Consider the following 17909-nt stretch of genomic DNA (forward strand, 5'->3'; position numbering starts at 1 on the left):
GCTGGTATGAGAAGAGTGGTATTCAGTGTAAGGACATACGGCCATCTCAAAGAACCTTCCGCAAGCAGAGTCATCAGACAGGATAATTTCTCTCTCTTGCCTTCTCTCCTGTTCAGGCCCTCTCTCAGTGCCAGACCTCCTTGCTTCATTTAATCCAGTGTTGATCAAAGTCATTTGATCACAGAAATATTGTCTCATAACACTTCTTAACATCCCACAGATTTTGTGTTTTGTGTGATCAACTTTAAGGAAAAGTGCTCTGTGGTCTGCATTATGTTGGCCACTGCTCTATCTTCTTTCAATTTTCCTTTTTTAAGAAGTGCCGGAAGCCTACAGAGGTTATTGTCTTGCCCAAAATCACCCAGTGTTTTAGAGGCAAAGTTGGACTAAGATCAAGATGCCCTTGAGGCATAGATTCAGTTCAGTTCAGTTCAGTTCAGTTCAGTCGCTCAGTCGTGTCCGACTCTCTGCGACCCCATGAATCACAGCACACCAGGCCTCCCTGTCCATCACCAACTCCCGGAGTTCACTCAAATTCATGTCCACAGAGTCGGTGATACCATCCAGCCATCTCATTTTCTGTCGTCCCCTTCTCCTCCCGCCCCCAACCTTTCCCAGCATCAGAGTCTTTTCCAGTGAGTCAACTTGTCACATGAGGTGGCCAAAGTATTGGAGTTTCAGCTTTAGCATCAGTCCTTCCAATGAACACCCAGGATTGATCTCCTTTAGAATGGACTGGTTGGATCTCACTAGGCAACATTATTTATACAATTTATACAAGAAAAAAAAAAAAGAACAGCAGCTGTCACTGCTGAGCATGAAGTGACAAACACTGTGTGAGGTGTTCTGGGGGGTTGAGTGGCAGGTGACAGATAAACCCTCTGGACTGAAGGAGAAGACCAGAGTTAGGGAGACTTCCCTGGGAGGAGAGCTTGACACCATGTACAAGTCCCTGTGTCCTTGTCTTTGGTAATAAAAGGCTGACTCAAGAGTAAGTGACTGGGAAATGTGGAGATGTGGAAACAAAGAGGAGCTGTGGGGCTGGGGAACTGGTAACAATTTAGACTACAAATCTGCCACATGGTGGAACTCATAGCTCTTGAGAGATATAGACAAAGGCCTGACACATGTTCCCAAATTGTTTTTACGGGAAGCACACCCCTTCCAGATGAAAACTGTTGACTGCAAGAACATAGAATCCAGACTGGTTGGAACCAGGAGGTTGATGATGCTGTCTCCCCACTACCTCACCACCAACCGTTAGAAGAATGTCCACAAGCTGGTCACGCCCTGCTCCTTGAACACTTTATCATTATCCAGGATGGGACACACAGTTTTGAGGGCACTAGCCCACTGTATCCCTGTCTGCCTGGAAAAATAATAAAAGCTACTCTTTTCTACCTCACCCCAAATTTTGTGTCTACGTTTCTATTTGGAACCAGAGCAGAGGCTGAATTTTGCCAACAAGCTCTTGGCTATTCATCTCTACACCTGAACACCTGTGCCCACACCCCTGGGTAACTTTCTGAATCTGGTAGGCAGAGGCTGGACCACTGGGGCACGGGGCTCTTGAGTCCGAATAGGCTGAAAGAGTTGGCAGATGGGCCATGAGTGTCCAGGGTGCTGATGAAGGATCAGAGCCCTTGGAGTCAGAGAATGTAACAGAAGAGAACAATTGTAACTGGAAAGAACAAACTTAACTCCATATGGGATCTAGTCCTTTAGCTCTAACACTTGTACTCTGCTGCCTGTGCTTAGTCATGCTGAATGTTGCCTAGAGCCTGAAATATACCTGATATCCCATTCTCAAGGCTCTGACTTTTAAAAGTATAAAACTTTTCCATTCATATACAGACAAAAAGTTGCAGAACAGAGAATAACATTTGCCTTCTTGGAGATTTAGTGAAACATTGTGACTAGACCCACTTGACAGCTGTAAGAACAAAGGATTCCTACAGTGAGAAGTTTCCAACAACCAGTCACATGCCATTCTTTTAGTATAAAAGAAGCCTGAATTCTAACTTGAGTAAGACGGTTCTTTGGGACACTAGTCCACCATCTTCTCAGTCAGCTGGCTTTCTGAATAAAGTCACTGTTTCTTGCCCAAACAACTAGTCTCTCACTTTATTGGCCCACTGAGCAGTGAGCAGTAGGAACTTGGTGACACTAAAGGAGGGGCTGATGTCACAGGCTCCCTGTAGCTGGGAAATTGAGTGAGCAACCCCATTACGACTTTAGCCACCACCCCTGGGCCTCAGTGTATGTGCCTACAGCTTTCTACATGCTGGAAGAGACCCATCCTTGGCTCAGACACCTCCATCAACCACAGACTCCCTCTACTCTGGGTCCAAACCCCCTGGAGCCTGAGACCTGAGTCTCCAGAGCTGGGAGTGCTCCCTCTTCCTCCCTCATGAGTGAGAGAAAATCAGACAGATCCCACTGGACCTTCCAGTGTCACCACTGGGAGGATACCCTCCACTACTGCTGCAGGACTAAGGCTCCACTACAGACTGGCTGTGTAACCACTGCTGTGCCTCCTAAGAAGTCAGACTAACTGCATGTATCTCTGAAGGTCACAGCTTCTGTTCTCAGCCTTCCTGGGAAGGTCTCCCAATCTAACCTTCTTCCAAAAGGATTTCGAGCTGTTTATGGAACTAAATAATATGAAAGAACATAACTGAAGATTTTAAACTCAAGGCCATTTTAAAAGTATGAAAAAAATGCAGAAATAGAATTTGTCTATCGCTTACGTTGCCTGTATGTGTACACTGAATTCAGATATAAGTTCTTATCTTTTGAAACAAAAGGAAATATATCAGTCACATCACGTTTAGTGGCTAGAGAGACCATGGAAATGCTTATTTTGTTCCTTCCTGGAACCCAGCTCCAGTTGGTCTTTATATTACTACAATTCTTCCTTCTCTGATTTGAAAATGCACAGAAACATCATTCAGACGGATGCCTGCAATCAAAAAGAAAGGTCAAGAAGATGCCATGATGTCCACCCTGCCTGAGCTACGTGAGACAATCTGAACAATTGGGCTTTGAAGTTGGAGCTCAGCTTTCAGGTGAGACAGATAGGAAACTAATTGGGGGCTGAGACTTTTTCACTGTCTGCCAAGACACTGCTGCTCCCTGAGAGAGCTTCCCCTTAGGATAAACGTCCTACGACTGGATAAGTGGGACATACAATGCTGTCATTAATTTTATGATTTGGCAAACTAGACAGACCTACTCTGTCAATGAGGGCTTTTCAATCTCCCCTCTCCTTCTGTGCAAGCTGCCTTTATTATCAATTGTTAGTTACCTGAGCCACACGTGATCACTGTGTGTACTTCATAAGATCCATAGAAGCAATATGAAAAATAAAATTTAGTCACCTGCTATCCAGAATGAGTCCCATTAGCCTTTGTGATATTCTGATAACATTCCCTGATAGCTTAGTTGGTAAAGAATCCGCCTGCAATGCAGGAGACCCCGGTTTGATTCCTGGGTCAGGAAAATCCACTGGAGAAGGGATAGGCTACCCACTCCAGTATTCTTGGGCTTCCCTTGTGGCTCAGCTGGTAAAGAATCCGCCTGCAATGCGGGAGAGCTGGGTTTAATCCCTGGGTTGGGAAGATCCCCTGGAGAAGGGAAAGGCTACCCACGCCAGTATTCTGGTCTGGAGAATTCCATGGATTGTATAGTCCATGGTGTCACAAAGAGTCAGACACAACTGAGCAACTTTCACTTCCATATTCTTACAATACATACATTGCTAAAATAAATATAAACACACCAAAGTGAGATCTTACCATGCATACTTTTTTAAAACTTGTCTTGACATATTATTTTAACGACTGTATAATATTCTATTTTTAAATGTGCATACATAAGGTTTTAGTTTAAAATTCTCTTTTAACAGGCTTTTAAGTTGCTTTTTAAGTTTAAAAACAGCAAGATGCACATCTTTTGGATACATCTATGGAATTAGAATTATTCACTCAGAGGAGATGTAGATGATAGGATATTGAAGCTTTTCTTCAGATTTTCTTTCCCAAAAGTTGTATCTGGGTAGCCAGAGTTGATTTGCATTGTGATCTTTTGTAAATTGAATTCTTGTATACACATGAATCTATTGTTTCTCTTGGCTGAAGTAAACTGTCTATATTTTTGTATCTGGTACTTCATGTGGTAATACTGTAGTTTCATTGTATGGAATAAATTTCCCATGTTATTCTTATTTTTTAAAGATTTTTAGGACTTTTTCAATAAAATGAGTCATTGAGATGAGTTTTTGAGTCCTTTTGTTACAGTCCAAGAAAAATTCGGCTGAGATAGTGATAGGAATTAGGCAGTATGTATAAATTAACTTCAAGAAAGTGTACATGTTATAAAATGTAGAGTCTTCCGGTCAAAGGACAAGATGAATCTCTTCTCTTATTCTCATCTGTCTGTGGCCCTAACCAGCTCTCCCTTTTTCTTTTTTCCCTAGAGCTCTTTCACCTCTCTTTCTAGTATCATTCAGAAGAGTATTAAATGTCCTGTTGCTTTTATAGACAAACTCTTTACTTCCATTTGCGGGCTGCCTTTTGTACTTTATATATGAGAACTACTGACTCAACTGGCCAATTTAACAAATATTTTGAATGTATTAATCATGTCTAATTATTTTTGTGGTTTTTTTTTTTTCTCTTGGCTTTTCCAACTCTGTAACACAGGTCATTTGCTCAGAATGATTATTTTGTTTCCTTTTTTTTTTTTTTGCTTTTTTTTTTTTTATTGGAGGCAAATTATTTTACAATATTATATTGGTTGGTTTTGCCATACATTGACATGAATTCGCCCCGGGTTTACATAAGTTCCCCCTCCTGAACCCCCCCCCCTCCCTCCTCCCTTTATCCTCCCTCTGGGTCATCCCCGCATGCCAGCCCCAAGCATCCTATAACATGCATTGACCCTGAACTAGTGATTCGTTTCACATATGACAACATACGTGTTTCAATGCCATTCTCCCAAATCATCCCACCCTCACCCTCTCCCACAGAGTCCCAAAGACTGTTCTATACATCTGTGTCTCTTTTGCTGTCTCGTATACAGGGTTATCATTTGCATCTTTCTAAATTCCATATATATGCGTTAGTATACTGTATTGGTGTTTTTCTTTCTGGCTTACTTCACTCTGTATAATAGGCTCCAGTTTCCTCAAAGTGATTTATGCTTCTCAGGGACAGACGTGGAAGAGAGAATTTTGAAATTTGGATCTGCAAGTAGGATGAGGCAACTTATCCTCAACCAAAAGAGACCTTGGGTGGAAACGTCTCTAAATTTGGATTTTTTTTTGGCTGTAGAGACCTTGACCCATCTGCCTCTGTAGACAAGTGTGTCTTGGGGGCACAAAACAGTCCCGGTTAGAAGTTTCTTTTTATTTTCTATCACATGAATTCTAGTAACCTCTAAGCCCCCATACTCAACCTAAGAGAACCGCCTTCTCTTCTAGATAGAGGAAGCCCATCCGTGCTCCACTCTGCCGCCCAGCCTCTCCTGTGCCTAGGCTGTGTCTTGGACCAGCTAATGACATTTCCACCCACATGCTTCATCGAGGCAGAGTTTGCCTTTTTTAAAGTGGTCTGCAGTTTCCCTGAGCGAGCAAGCAGAGGTGAAAGAACAGGAGGCTTTCACAGATTCTGTCCTGGCTCTTGCACTGCCCCAAACCAACAGTGAGATCTCAACCCACAGAAGTGTCTTGGGGACAATAATGCCTGCGGGTAGATGCTGACGACTGGCATCCTAATGCTCTCAATGTTGTGTCTGCCTGCTATTTCCCAACTCTGCAGAAAGGGTTTTGTATTCATCTTGCTTTTCATTTTATGTTTCTTTTACTTTCAACTAGAGGTGCTCAGAAGAATCCTTTACAAAGAGAATTATTATTTCCATCAGGCCAGAGTGGAAAAAGGAAATGCAAAATTGACTGTGGATTGTGCAAATTGTATAAACAGCAAAAAATTTAATAGATTTTTCCTCCAGTTCTAAGAATTTGGCAAATAGTTAAAAATAAGTCTGAAAACCATTAAAATTTCTGGGAGGTATATTGCTTCCACTTTTCCCTTTCTGCTTTATAAATGGCAGTCCAAACAATGGCTTCCAGTGTTTTTTTTTTTTTTATTCCAGTGCTTTATTGTTCTTTTATTCAATTTCCATAGAAGTCTTTGCACAACTCTATTCCCTGGGTCCTCTTTCTACCTCTTTGAAACTGATGGTTACACATTTTCTATAAGCCTCCAAGACAACCTTCTGCTTGCCCTTCCCAACTTCCCCCACAAACTTTTTATTCTAATCTAAACTTCTATCAGAACTTATATGTTAGCTACAAAGAACAAGAGACAGCATAAAGTGGTAGCAGAAAACAACTATATAGGATGAAATCCCAGATCCACTCTTTATTAGGTGACTTTGGAAAGTTGCTGAATACTTAAACTTTCTGAACCACAGTTTTCCTGTGTATTAAATGAGGATTACAATGTGTTCATGTTATTAACAATCTTAAAAATGAGTTACTTTGAGTGCTAGGCCTGTGTCAAGAAATTTGCCACAGTTTGCATGCATTCTCTCATTTATCCCCACAGAAATTTCTGACATGGTTTCAATGATCATCTCCCTTTTGTGAAATGAACGTGTTGATGAAATCTAACACCCAGTACCTCAGAACAGGACTGTTCTCAGGGACAGGGTCTTCAGTTTCATTCAGTTCAGTTCAGTTCGGTTCAGTTCAGTCGTTCAGTCGTGTCTGAATCTTTGCGACCCCATGGATTGCAGCTCACCAGGCTTCCCTGTCCATCACCAACTCCCAGAGCCTACTCAAACTCATCTCCATCAAGTCGGTGATGCCATCCAACCATATCATCCTTTGTCATCCCCTTCTCCTCCTGCCTTCAATCTTTCCCAGCATCAGGGTCTTTTCAAACAAGTCAGTTCTTCACATCAGGTGGCCAAAGTATTGGAGTTTCAGCTTTAGCATCAGTCCTTCCAATGAATACTCAGGACTGATCTCCTTTAGGATTGACTGGTTGGATCTCCTTGCTGTCCAAGGGACTCTCAAGAGTCTTCTCCAACACCACAGTTCAAAAGCACCAATTCTTTGGCACTCAGCTTTCTTTATTCCAACTCTCACATCCATACATGACCACTGGAAAAACCATAGCTTTGACTAGATGGACCTTTATTGGCAAAGTAACGTCTCTGCTTTTTAATATGCTGTCTAGGTTGGTCATAACTTTTCTTCCAAGGAGCAAGTATCTTTTAATTTCATAGCTGCAGTCACCATCTCAGAGCCCCCGCAAAATAAAGTCTTACACTGTTTCCATTGTTTTCCCATCTATCTGCCATGAAGTGATGGAAAAGGATGCCATGATCTTAGTTTTCTGAATGTTGAGTTTTAAGCCAGCTTTTTCAGTTTCCTCTTTCACTTTCATCAAGAGGCTCTTTAGTTCTTTTTCACTTTCTGCCATAAGGGTGGTATCATCTGCATATCTGAGGTTATTGATATTTCTCCCAGCAATCTTGATTCTAGCTTGTGCTTCATCCACCCTGGCATTTCGCATGATGTACTCTGCATATAAGTTAAATAAGCAGGGTGACAATATACAGCCTTGACGTACTCCTTTCCTGATTGGGAACAAGTCTGTTGCTCCATGTCCAGTTCTAACTGTTGCTTCTTGACCTGCATATAGATTTCTCAGGAGGAAGGCCAGGTGGTCTGGTATTCTCAACTCTTCAAGAATTTTCCACAGGTTGTTGTGATCCACATAGTCAAAAGCTTTGGCATAGTCAATAAAGCAGAAGTAGATATATTTCTGGAACTCTCTTGTTTTTTCAGTGATCCAATGGATGTTAGCAATTTGATCTCTGGTGCCTCTGCCTTTTCTAAATCAAGCTTGAACATCTGGAAGTTCACAGATGATGTACTGTTGAAGCCTCGCTTAGAGAATTTTGAGCATTACTTTACTAGCGTGTGAGATGAGTGTAATTGTGCGGTAGTTTGAGCATTCTTTGGCATTCCCTTTCTTTGGGATTGGAATGAAAACTGACCTTTTCCAGTCTTATGGCCACTGCTGAGCTTTCCAGATTTGCTGGCATATTGAGTGCAGCACTTTCACAGCATCATCTTTTAGGATTTGAAATAGTTCAACTGGAATTCTATCACCTCCACTAGCTTTGTTCATAGTGATGCTTTCTAAGGCCCACTTGACTTCACATTCCAGGATGTCTGACTCGGGGTGAGTGATCACACCATTGTGATTATCTGGGTTGTGAAGATCTTTTTTATATGGTTCTTCTGTGTATTCTTGCCCCCTTTTCTTAATATCTTCTGCTTCTGTTAGGTCCATAGCATTTCTGTCCTTTATTATGCCCATCTTTGCATGAAATGTTCCCTTGGTATCTCCAATTTTCTTGAAGAGGTCTCTAGTCTTTCCCATTCTATTGTTTTCCTCTATTTCTTTGCATTGATCACTGAGGAAGGCTTTCTTATTTCTCCTTGCTATTCTTTGGAACTCTGCATTCACATGGATATATCTTTCTTTTTCCCCTTTGCTTTTAGCTTCTCTTCTTTTCACAGCTATTTGTAAGGCCTCCTCAAACAACCATTTTGCCTTTTTGCATTTCTCTTTCTTGGGGATGGTCTTGATCTCTGCCTCCTATACAATGTCACGAACCCCTGTCCATAGTTCTTCAGGCTCTCTATCATCTAATCCTTTGAATCTATTTGGATCTAATCCCTTGAATCTATTTAAGGCCTTGAAAGTGGTAGTTAAGTTAAAATAAGGCCCTTAAGGTGGACCTTAATCCAGTGTGACTGGTGTCCTTATAGGAAGAGGAAATTTGAACACATGGAAAGACACCACAGATACATGTGCTCAGAGGAAAGGCCAGGAGAGAACACAAGGAGAAAGCAGCCGTCTGCAAGCCAAGGACACAGGCCTCAGAGAAAACCAACCTGCTGGCACCTTGGTCTTGGACTCCCAGCCTCCAGCACTGTGAAAAATAGGTCTCCATGTTTAAACCACCCATTCTGTGATATTTTGCTATGGCAGCCCTAGCAAAGCAGAACACATGGACAGGCTCAACTGTTAAAACTAAATCTAAAGTAAAAACCTGTCAACCAACCAAAACAACATCCCTTTCCAAGGATTCATGACTGTCCCTCCATCTGCTGAGAACCCACCAGCAGTATCTATTTGTTTTCAGAATATAATCTAAGATGGCATTTGATGGGGTCTAAAACCCAGCTGGTCTGTCTTTCTTGAGCCTAGATTCACAGGCAACAAGAAAAAGCAGACATTCTGTGTGCTGGACAGCCAGAGACGGTCAGCAGGACTGAGGCTGTTTCTGGAACACTGGTGAAAATGGCTGGTATATTCACCCATTGGTTACCTGAATCAACATACTAGTAGATAATGAAGTCACTGCTTCTTTTTCTCTGGGTGTTTCCCAACCTCTTTTCCAGAGTGTAATTGGCTGGCCCCTTATCAGACCCAGGGGTAAAGGAAAGTTGCTCACTGACTCCAGACTCACAGATAAAATTAATTACTTACAATTTATGAAGAGTTTGATACTGCATATAAATTAAGGCATTTTCCTTTAGATACTAGTTATAGTAAGTTAGTATCAGGAAAGCCTAAGAGACAGTGTCCTGGAATGTTAGTCTGACTCACAGAATTTGGGAAAAGAGGTCTTGAAATAATATTGCTAATATGTGTACTCCAAAACAGCTTTGGTCTTGCTGATCTAAGGCTGAAACTGGGTTTTCCAGAAGGTTATTCACCCCTCACCAGTCCCTCCTGCTTTCCCAGGTCCTAGGTCCCTTGGACAGCATGACCGGGTCTCTGAGCTGGACTGGAGGTTCTTCTAGGCTCTGACAGAACCATTCCTAGGATCCTGCCCAAATCCTGATGTGCAAAGCTGACACGGCAAGCATTCCCTGTCCATATCAGGTTAGTTCTCAGTTCAGTGTCTTTCAACCACCCTAAAGGGACTGGCTATATGGTTTGTTCTCCGTGGCTTTGATTCCTGAGTCAGCACCTTGACCTGCAAAACTTCTGTCATCTGCTCCATTTTGCTTTCAGCAAAAGGAGACAATTGTATCCTGGTCTTTTATCTCAATTTCACCAACGAATCACTGCTCCCTCAGTGAAGGAATAATGCAGTTTCAAAGCGTCTGGCACATAGTGCTACGACAGTGTTCAGTCTGTTGGCTTTTTTTTAATTGGAGTATAGGCGATCTACAATGTTATGTTAGTTTTAGGTGTACAGCAAAGTGATTCAGTTCTATCTATATAACACATGCGTGTGCTCAGCCACTCACGCTGTGTCCAGCTCTTTGTGACCCTATGGACTGTAGCATACCAGGCTCCTCCAGGTAAGAATACTGGAGTGGGTTGCCATTTTCTTCTCCAGGGGATCTTCCCGACCCAGGGATCGAACCCAGGTCTCCTGCATTGGAGGCAGACGCTTTAACCTCTCAGCCACCAGGGAAGCCATAGTTTCATAGGTTAGTTACATAAAAGTAAACTCTGCTCCGCTTGAGTGAGAAACATTGCCTGAAAGTTGCTGCTTCTCCAAAGAAGTGAGCCGGAAACACAGCCCTACCTTGGCAGAGGAAATCACAGAAGCACCTGTGTTCCCTTATCTGTCATCTGTGACCTTTTCACTCCTGGCTTTCACGCTGGGTTTGAGACTGTTTTCAACAGGAAAACAAGTATCAAATAGGGTAGAACTTGAAATGGAATGGAAAATCAATGCAGATGGTACTAGACACAGTGGGGAAGACAGGCAGATTCTCACAAAGGCACTGGGAGTAATTTGGGTTTTGACAGACCAGGACAGCCCCTGACATCCCTCCACGGAGAGTCAAAGGACTTGTGCTTAAGTGGTTGTTCCTATGAGTTTTTCAGAAATAAAGACCATCAGATTTTTCAAGTCTTGCCACTGTCACTCTTACGGGAAGATTACAAATGAGTGGTATTTGCTAAATCCTATTCTAGAAACACGTGGCAAAGAGTCAATAAAATCAACATGCCTTTGGTGTGATTTATTCCAGGTTTAGAGAAGCACCAGTGGCTCAGGAAATAAAAGAACCTGCCTGCAGTGCACCAGACACCAGAGAAGTGGGTTCGACCCCTGGGTCAGGAAGATCCCCTGAAGGAGGAAATGGCAACCCACTCCAGTATTACATCTGGATCAAATGTCCTGGGAAATCCCATGGACAGAGGAGCCTAGGGTGCTACAGTCCACTGGGTCCCAAAGAGTTGGACACGACTGGGCATGCGTGTGCACAACAAATTCCAGATTTAGTCAGCTCCAGGGTTACCAGCGTGCCCAAGAGTTGACTCTTTAGAGCTACAGGGTCTCACCTCCCTGAGGTGTTAGAGCAGCACCTTTCGATGTCACCAGGACATTTAAGTCTTTCCAAGGACATAAGAATCCCTTCAGTCTCTGCTGAGGAGAGCTCTGAGCCCTGCCTGCAGACTAGGGGGCAGGGGAGCAGGAGTGGGGCTCCTGTGACAGAGCAGGAAGTCGCTGCTCCAGGACAGTGAGCCGAGGAGAGGCAGAGGGTTAGCCTTGGTGGGGGGTGGCAGGGGGACAAAAAGAGGAAGTCAGCAGAGGGAAAGACCACACTTTGAGCAAGGATAACATACCCAGTATTGTGCTAGCCCTTTTGCATGTATTTTCTCTTTCTTTTCTGTAATTACATTTTTTAATTAGAAAAGAAATACACAAATGGTATACAACATAAGAAGCAAAACTCTCCCCTGGAGTCCCATGGTCCATGGAACAATCAGTGTTAACAATCTGGTTAAAAACAAAGTAGCAGGGACTTCTCTGGTGGTCCAGTGGCTAAGACTCTGCACACCCAATGCAGGAGGCCCGGGTTCCATCCCTGGTCAGGGAACCGGATCCCATGTGCCATGACTAAAACCCATGGTAGCCAAATAAATAAATATTTACAAATAAAAAATGGCATGCGAAAAATAAACAAAGTAGACCTTCTTTCTTCACTGATAATGAAGTAATTTGAACCAATCCTCTCACTAAGGACAATTAAAATATCTGGATTAGGGATTTTTCAAAAATTTCCCTTGAGATATCAAAAAAGCTAACAGGATCACGAGGCTTATTGAGCCCAGTTCCAGAAAAAAAGATGATCATCCTGAAAGGTAAGCTGGGGCTACCATTAACAAGGCAATGTTTGCTGATACAGATGAGGCTTCTGATTTCAGAGAGACTGCTGCAAGTTTTCTGAGCAGCATTTTTGACCACTTCAGCAGGAGCATAAGTACCAGTGATCTGGGATCAACCTCAATGAAACTTAGCTCTTGAAATTACATCTGGATCAAATTCTGGGCACCTCGTTAAAACAAACAAAAAAATTCTATCTGGAGGAACATGCCATTATCCTGAAAATAATTTTCAAATACAGCATTCACGTGCTGTATAATAATTGATCTGAAATATGAAGAGAAAGTACAACACAAACAAAATTAAATATAAATAACAGACAAGGAAAAAAGTCTGGAATTACTAAACAAAAGCCATCAACCAACTATGTTTCTGAAGATTAAAATAGTCCTCTTAAAGGTCACAGGGAATTAGAAAATATGAAGTGTCATTGCACAATATTTATAAGAAATCTAAAGGATGCAGCAACAACAACAGCTGTGTGTCAGGAGAGCAGTACATGAAATGAAGGTGTTCTAATATCCTCATCTAATATCCAGGAGGAGGATCAAAGTACCAGTCAGCATCGTATTTGGATAAAACCAAAACATTCTTTGCTGCACTCTATAGAGTTAGCACTAAGAGAATAGCAAAAGTGTTTATCTTCCAATGGAGCAGGGAAAAGTGAAATAATAAACATATCAATCCTATGTGGGACAAGAAAGGAGAGAAAAGTGAAAAAGAAAGTGAAAGTGACATCGCTCAGTCGTGTCCGACTCTTTGCGACCCCATGGACTGTAGCGCACCAGGCTCCTCCATCCATGGGATTCTCCAGGCAAGAATACTGGAGTGGTTTACCATTTCCTTCTCCAGGGGATCTTCCCAACCCAGGGACTGAACCCAGGTCTCCCGCATTGTAGGCAGACAAGGAGAGAAAAGGGGCTATTAAATAGAAAAAAATAGAAAGCCCATAGAAAAGGGCAACTATAAATCCCATTATAACAGTTTTCCATTCGATGCAGTAGAATAAATAGGAATGAGTCTTGGCCCATGTGGAATCTGAGTCCTAAGTGCCGACAGTGGTAGAGAGAGGAATGAAAATGTTTACCAGATCTTCCTAAGTCAGTGCCTGCAGCAGGTGGGTTTCACAGCTGCCGCTGGTGCGGGTTGAGGTGTACAGAAGAGAAAATCCACTGACACTTGAGGTAAGTGTGAGGACTCACCAGGGCCTGGTCACAGGTAGTGCCCAGAACCCTCGTTCCAAGAACCACTGGTCCCAACAGCCCCTAAGTGGCACATAACCCAAGGTGTTAAGGAGAGAACCAGCATTGAGACCAGCTCCCACGGCAGGTAAAAATGAAACATCAGGTTAGTGAAAGAGACATGACCAGGAAAGTAGGGAGAAAATAAAAATGAAAGTCCACAAAAGCAGCCAGAAAAGTAGGCAGCCTGTAGAAGAGAACTGACATGTGAATTAGACTGGAAATACAGTGAGCATTCAGATGAGAGAGCAGAGGCCGTGAACGCCTTTTAATGGACATCAGGCTAAGATGATCACAGAATTAAGCCGATGGCTGACTTTGAGTACACGGAAACCCACCTAGAAGGCTCGGAACTGCATGATGATGACAGTTGCTGGGATTATAATGATCGGAAAGGATACAACATACCCAAATAGCCCCATGCCTTCTGTGCTGGACATTTCTTTGACAAACCCACAAGGTGTATAACAGTAACACTCAGTATGTAAAAAGTGCCTTGTTATCGTTGAAACACTGCCAGCTCCTCTATCATTATCTGCCTTGATCATACAGAGCATTCTTCTCCCTCAATTACAGAAAAGGAAGCGGGCTCTGAATGGGGCCGTGACACGCTCGAGGCCATTCAGGGAACCCATACTCTGATTCATGTCTTCATGTCATTCTCTTCCTTTCACTACAAAAGAGACTGTACATATCAGAAGACTCAACATTGTTATGATGTCACTTCCACCAAACTGGTGTAGGGAATCAATGCAGTTACCGAAAAAAAAATGTCACTGTGCTTTAATGAATAAATTGAAAAGCTCATTCTAAAGTTCGTACAGAATAGCATAGGAACGTGGATAAAACAACTTTGAAAAACAGAACAAAGTTGGAGCACTTTTATTACCTGATTTCAAGACTTATTATAAAGCTACAATGTTGCATAAGCACAGAGCACAAATATAAACAAATAGACCAAAGGAGCAGGGTAGAAAGTATAGAGATAAACCCACAAATAAAGGCTCAATTGATTTTGTACAAAGTCACAAATAGCCATTCAGTGGGCAAATATTTTTTTCAACCAATGGTGCCAAAACAATTTGACAGGGGGAAAAAAAAAACAACCTTTGATCTAGATTTACAAGTCATACAAAATTAACTCAAAATATATATAACATAATCTCTTTCTTCCATTCAAACACTCTGTCAGTAACATAGCAGTCATTGACTTCAACCTCTGAAGTTCTCCCACACATATATTTCTAAAAAAAAAAAAAAAAAAGTAAATCTAAAACTTTAATCCACCAAATTCTAAGAGAAAACATAGAAAAAGTTTGTAGCATTGAATTAGGTAAAATTTCTTTGATATGACACCAAAGCACAATCCAAAAGAGAATAAAGTCGATGGAAGTTCATCAAAATTAAGAACTTCTCTCTTTAAACTGTTAACAGAATGAAAAGGCAAGATACTATTTGGGGAAAATAGTCACAAATCATTTATCTATAAAGGACTTTTCTCCTGAATATATAAGAACTCTCAATATCAAATAATGAGAAAACAAAACAAAAATCTCAATTAAAACTATGGGAGAAAGAATCTGAAAAGGTATTTCATTGAAGAAGATACACAGATGCTGAATGAAAGAAATAAGACAAAAAAAGTATATCATGTACAAATTCCACTTATAAAAATCCTAAAAGATGCAAAGTAATCTGTAGTGACAGCAGATCTTACTTCCTGGGCACACAGAAGACAGGGATGGAAGTGGGTTATACCAGGACACGTGAGGGGTGGGCGCTATGTCCATATTCATATTATGGATTGTGGTTATGATTTAATGAGCGTATCCATATATCAAAACTTACCAAAGCGTGCACTTTCAAGATATACAGTTGGTATCTGTCAATAAAGTTGTTTTTTAAAAAAGGAATATGACCAGCCCTCCAGAAACTCCCACCCCACCCCACTGTGCATTCAAATCATTAATTCTCCCTCAAAGGTAACAGGCACCCTGACTTCTAACAACACATATTAGACAGTATTTGAACTTTGCATAAATGAAATAGCACAATACATAACCTTTTGTATCAAGTTTCTTTCACTCAATATTATATATGTGCCATTCACCTAGGTTGTCATAGGTCTGACCAAGTTAATTGCCTACTAAGAAAAAAATCACACTTCTCAGTGAAATACGGTAAACTCTAACATCTTCACACACATAATATACACAGTGTTCAAGATGCAATCTTGATGTAATCCAAAATTACTCAACATTCAAAGAGCCAATGACTTTAAAGTAGCTAGTATAAAGATGCTCCCTGAGGAAAATGACAATGTTCTCACAACAAATGAAAAAATAAGAAATTTCAGGAAAGAGAAAAGCATAAGAAATAACCAAATGAAGAATTTTGGTACTGAAAAATGCACCATCTAAAATAAAGATAAAAATTCGCCAAATGACCTTAAGAGTCTAATGAAAATGACAGACGAATAAGCCATATATAACTTGAAAATAAGGTAGTGTCATCTGCATATCTGAGGTTATTGATATTTCTCCCAGCAATCTTGATTCCAGCTGTGCTTCTTCCAGCCCAGCGTTCCTCATGATGTACTCTGCATATAACTTAAATAAGCAAGGTGACAATATACAGCCTTGACGTACTCCTTTTCCTATTGGAACCAGTCTGTTGTTCCATGTACAGTTCTGACTGTTGCTTCCTGACCTGCATACAAGTTTCTCAAGAGGCAGGTCAGGTGGTCTGGTATTCCCATCTCTTTCAGAATGTTCCACAGTTTATTGTGATCCACACAGTCAAAGGCTTTGGCATAGTCAATGAAGCAAAAATAGATATTTTTCTGGAACTCTCTTGCTTTCTCCATGATCCAGCGGATGTTGGCAATTTGATCTCTGGTGCCTCTGCCTTTTCTAAAACCTGCTTGAACATCTGGGAGTTCACGGTTCATATATTGCTGAAGCCTGGCTTGGAGAATTTTGAGCATGACTTTACTAGCGTGTGAGATGAGTGCAATTGTGCGGTAGTTTGAGCATTCTTTGGCATTGCCTTTCTTTGGGATTGGAATGAAGACTGACCTTTTCCAGTTCTGTGACCACTGCTGAGTTTTCCAAATTTGCTGGCAGAAAGTGAAGAGGAACTCAAAAGCCTCTTGATGAAAGTGAAAGAGGAGAGTGAAAAGGTTGGCTTGAAGCTCAACATTCAGAAACTAAGATCATGGCATCTGGTCCCATCACTTCATGGGAAATAGATGGGAAAACAGTGGAAACAGTGTCAGACTTTATTTTGGGGGGCTCCAAAATCACTGTGGATGCTGATTGCAGCCATGAAATTAAAAGACGCCTTCTCCTTGGAAGGAAAGTTATGACCAACCTTGATGGTATATTAAAAAGCAGAGACATTACTTTGCCAACCAAGGTCCGTCTAGTCAAGGCTATGGTTTTTCCCGTGGTCATGTATGGATGTGAGAGTTGGACTGTGAAGAAAGCTGGTCGCCGAAGAATTGATGCTTTGAACTGTGGTGTTGGAGAAGACTCTTGGGAGTCCCTTGGACTGCAAGGAGATCCAACCAGTCCATTCTAAAGGAGATCAATCCTGGGTGTTCATTGGAAGGACTGATGCTAAAGCTGAAACTCCAATACTTTGGCCACCTCATGCGATGAGTTGACTCACTGGAAAAGACTCTGATGCTGGGAAAGTTTGGGGGTGGGAGGAGAAGGGGACGACGGAGAATGAGGTGGCTGGATGGCACCACCGACTCTGTGGACATGAGTTTGAGTGAACTCCGGAAGTTGGTGGTGGACAGGGAGGCCTGGCGTGCTGTGATTCATGGGGTCGCAGAGAGTCGGACATGACTGAGTGACTGAACTGAACAGACTGAACTGAACTGAACTTGAAAATAAATCAATAGAAATTATCCAATCTGATGAAGAGAAAGAAAAGAGACTGAAAAAATTATCAGTCTCAGGAACCTTCATGACAGTGTTAAAATATTTAAGACATCAAAAACCGGAGTACCATTAGTATGAGAAACAAAGAGAACAGGGCAGAAAACACAGAATGGCCCAGATTTCAAAATTTGGTGGAAGCCATGAAAGTACAGATTCACGAATCTCAGTGAACTTCACATGGGATAAGCAAGAGTAAAAAATAAGCAAATCGTGCCTAGGCATGTGGCAGTCCCCCTGCTGAAAACCAAAACTAGAAAACCTTGAAAGTGGCCAGAAACAAAATGATACAGCATCATGACATGAATTTTCACAGGCATCTCACCAGAACCAGAGGCAAGTTGACAGGGGAAAGGATTTCAAAACAGTCTTTTAAAAGAAAAGGATTGTTGACTCCGAATTATAGATATAGAGAAAATATCCTTCAAGAATAAAGGCAAAGTGATGACATTTTCAGATAAAGAAAAACTAAAAGAGTTCTTTGCCACCTGAAACTACAGGA

The 17909-nt window shown here is 41.7% G+C and overlaps 1 long non-coding RNA gene across 2 annotated transcripts in view; it reads right to left on the reverse strand.

The window, feature by feature from the left end:
* LOC129550620 (uncharacterized) overlaps positions 1-17909 on the reverse strand; it is an 81870-nt gene that overhangs the window by 40248 nt on the left and 23713 nt on the right. Inside the window, exon 1 of one of the 2 annotated variants that reach the window (XR_008684856.2) lies at positions 2751-2928. The exons of the other annotated variant lie outside the window; for it this stretch is intronic. This is a non-coding gene — a long non-coding RNA (uncharacterized LOC129550620). Of the gene's footprint in view, positions 1-2750; positions 2929-17909 lie in introns of those variants that run through there. 2 annotated transcript variants of the gene reach the window in all.

Source organism: Moschus berezovskii, chromosome 21 (assembly GCF_049115385.1).
Source record: "Moschus berezovskii isolate FMDL1 chromosome 21, NW_MosBer_1.0, whole genome shotgun sequence".
In the NCBI taxonomy this organism is placed as follows: Eukaryota; Metazoa; Chordata; class Mammalia; order Artiodactyla; family Moschidae; genus Moschus; species Moschus berezovskii.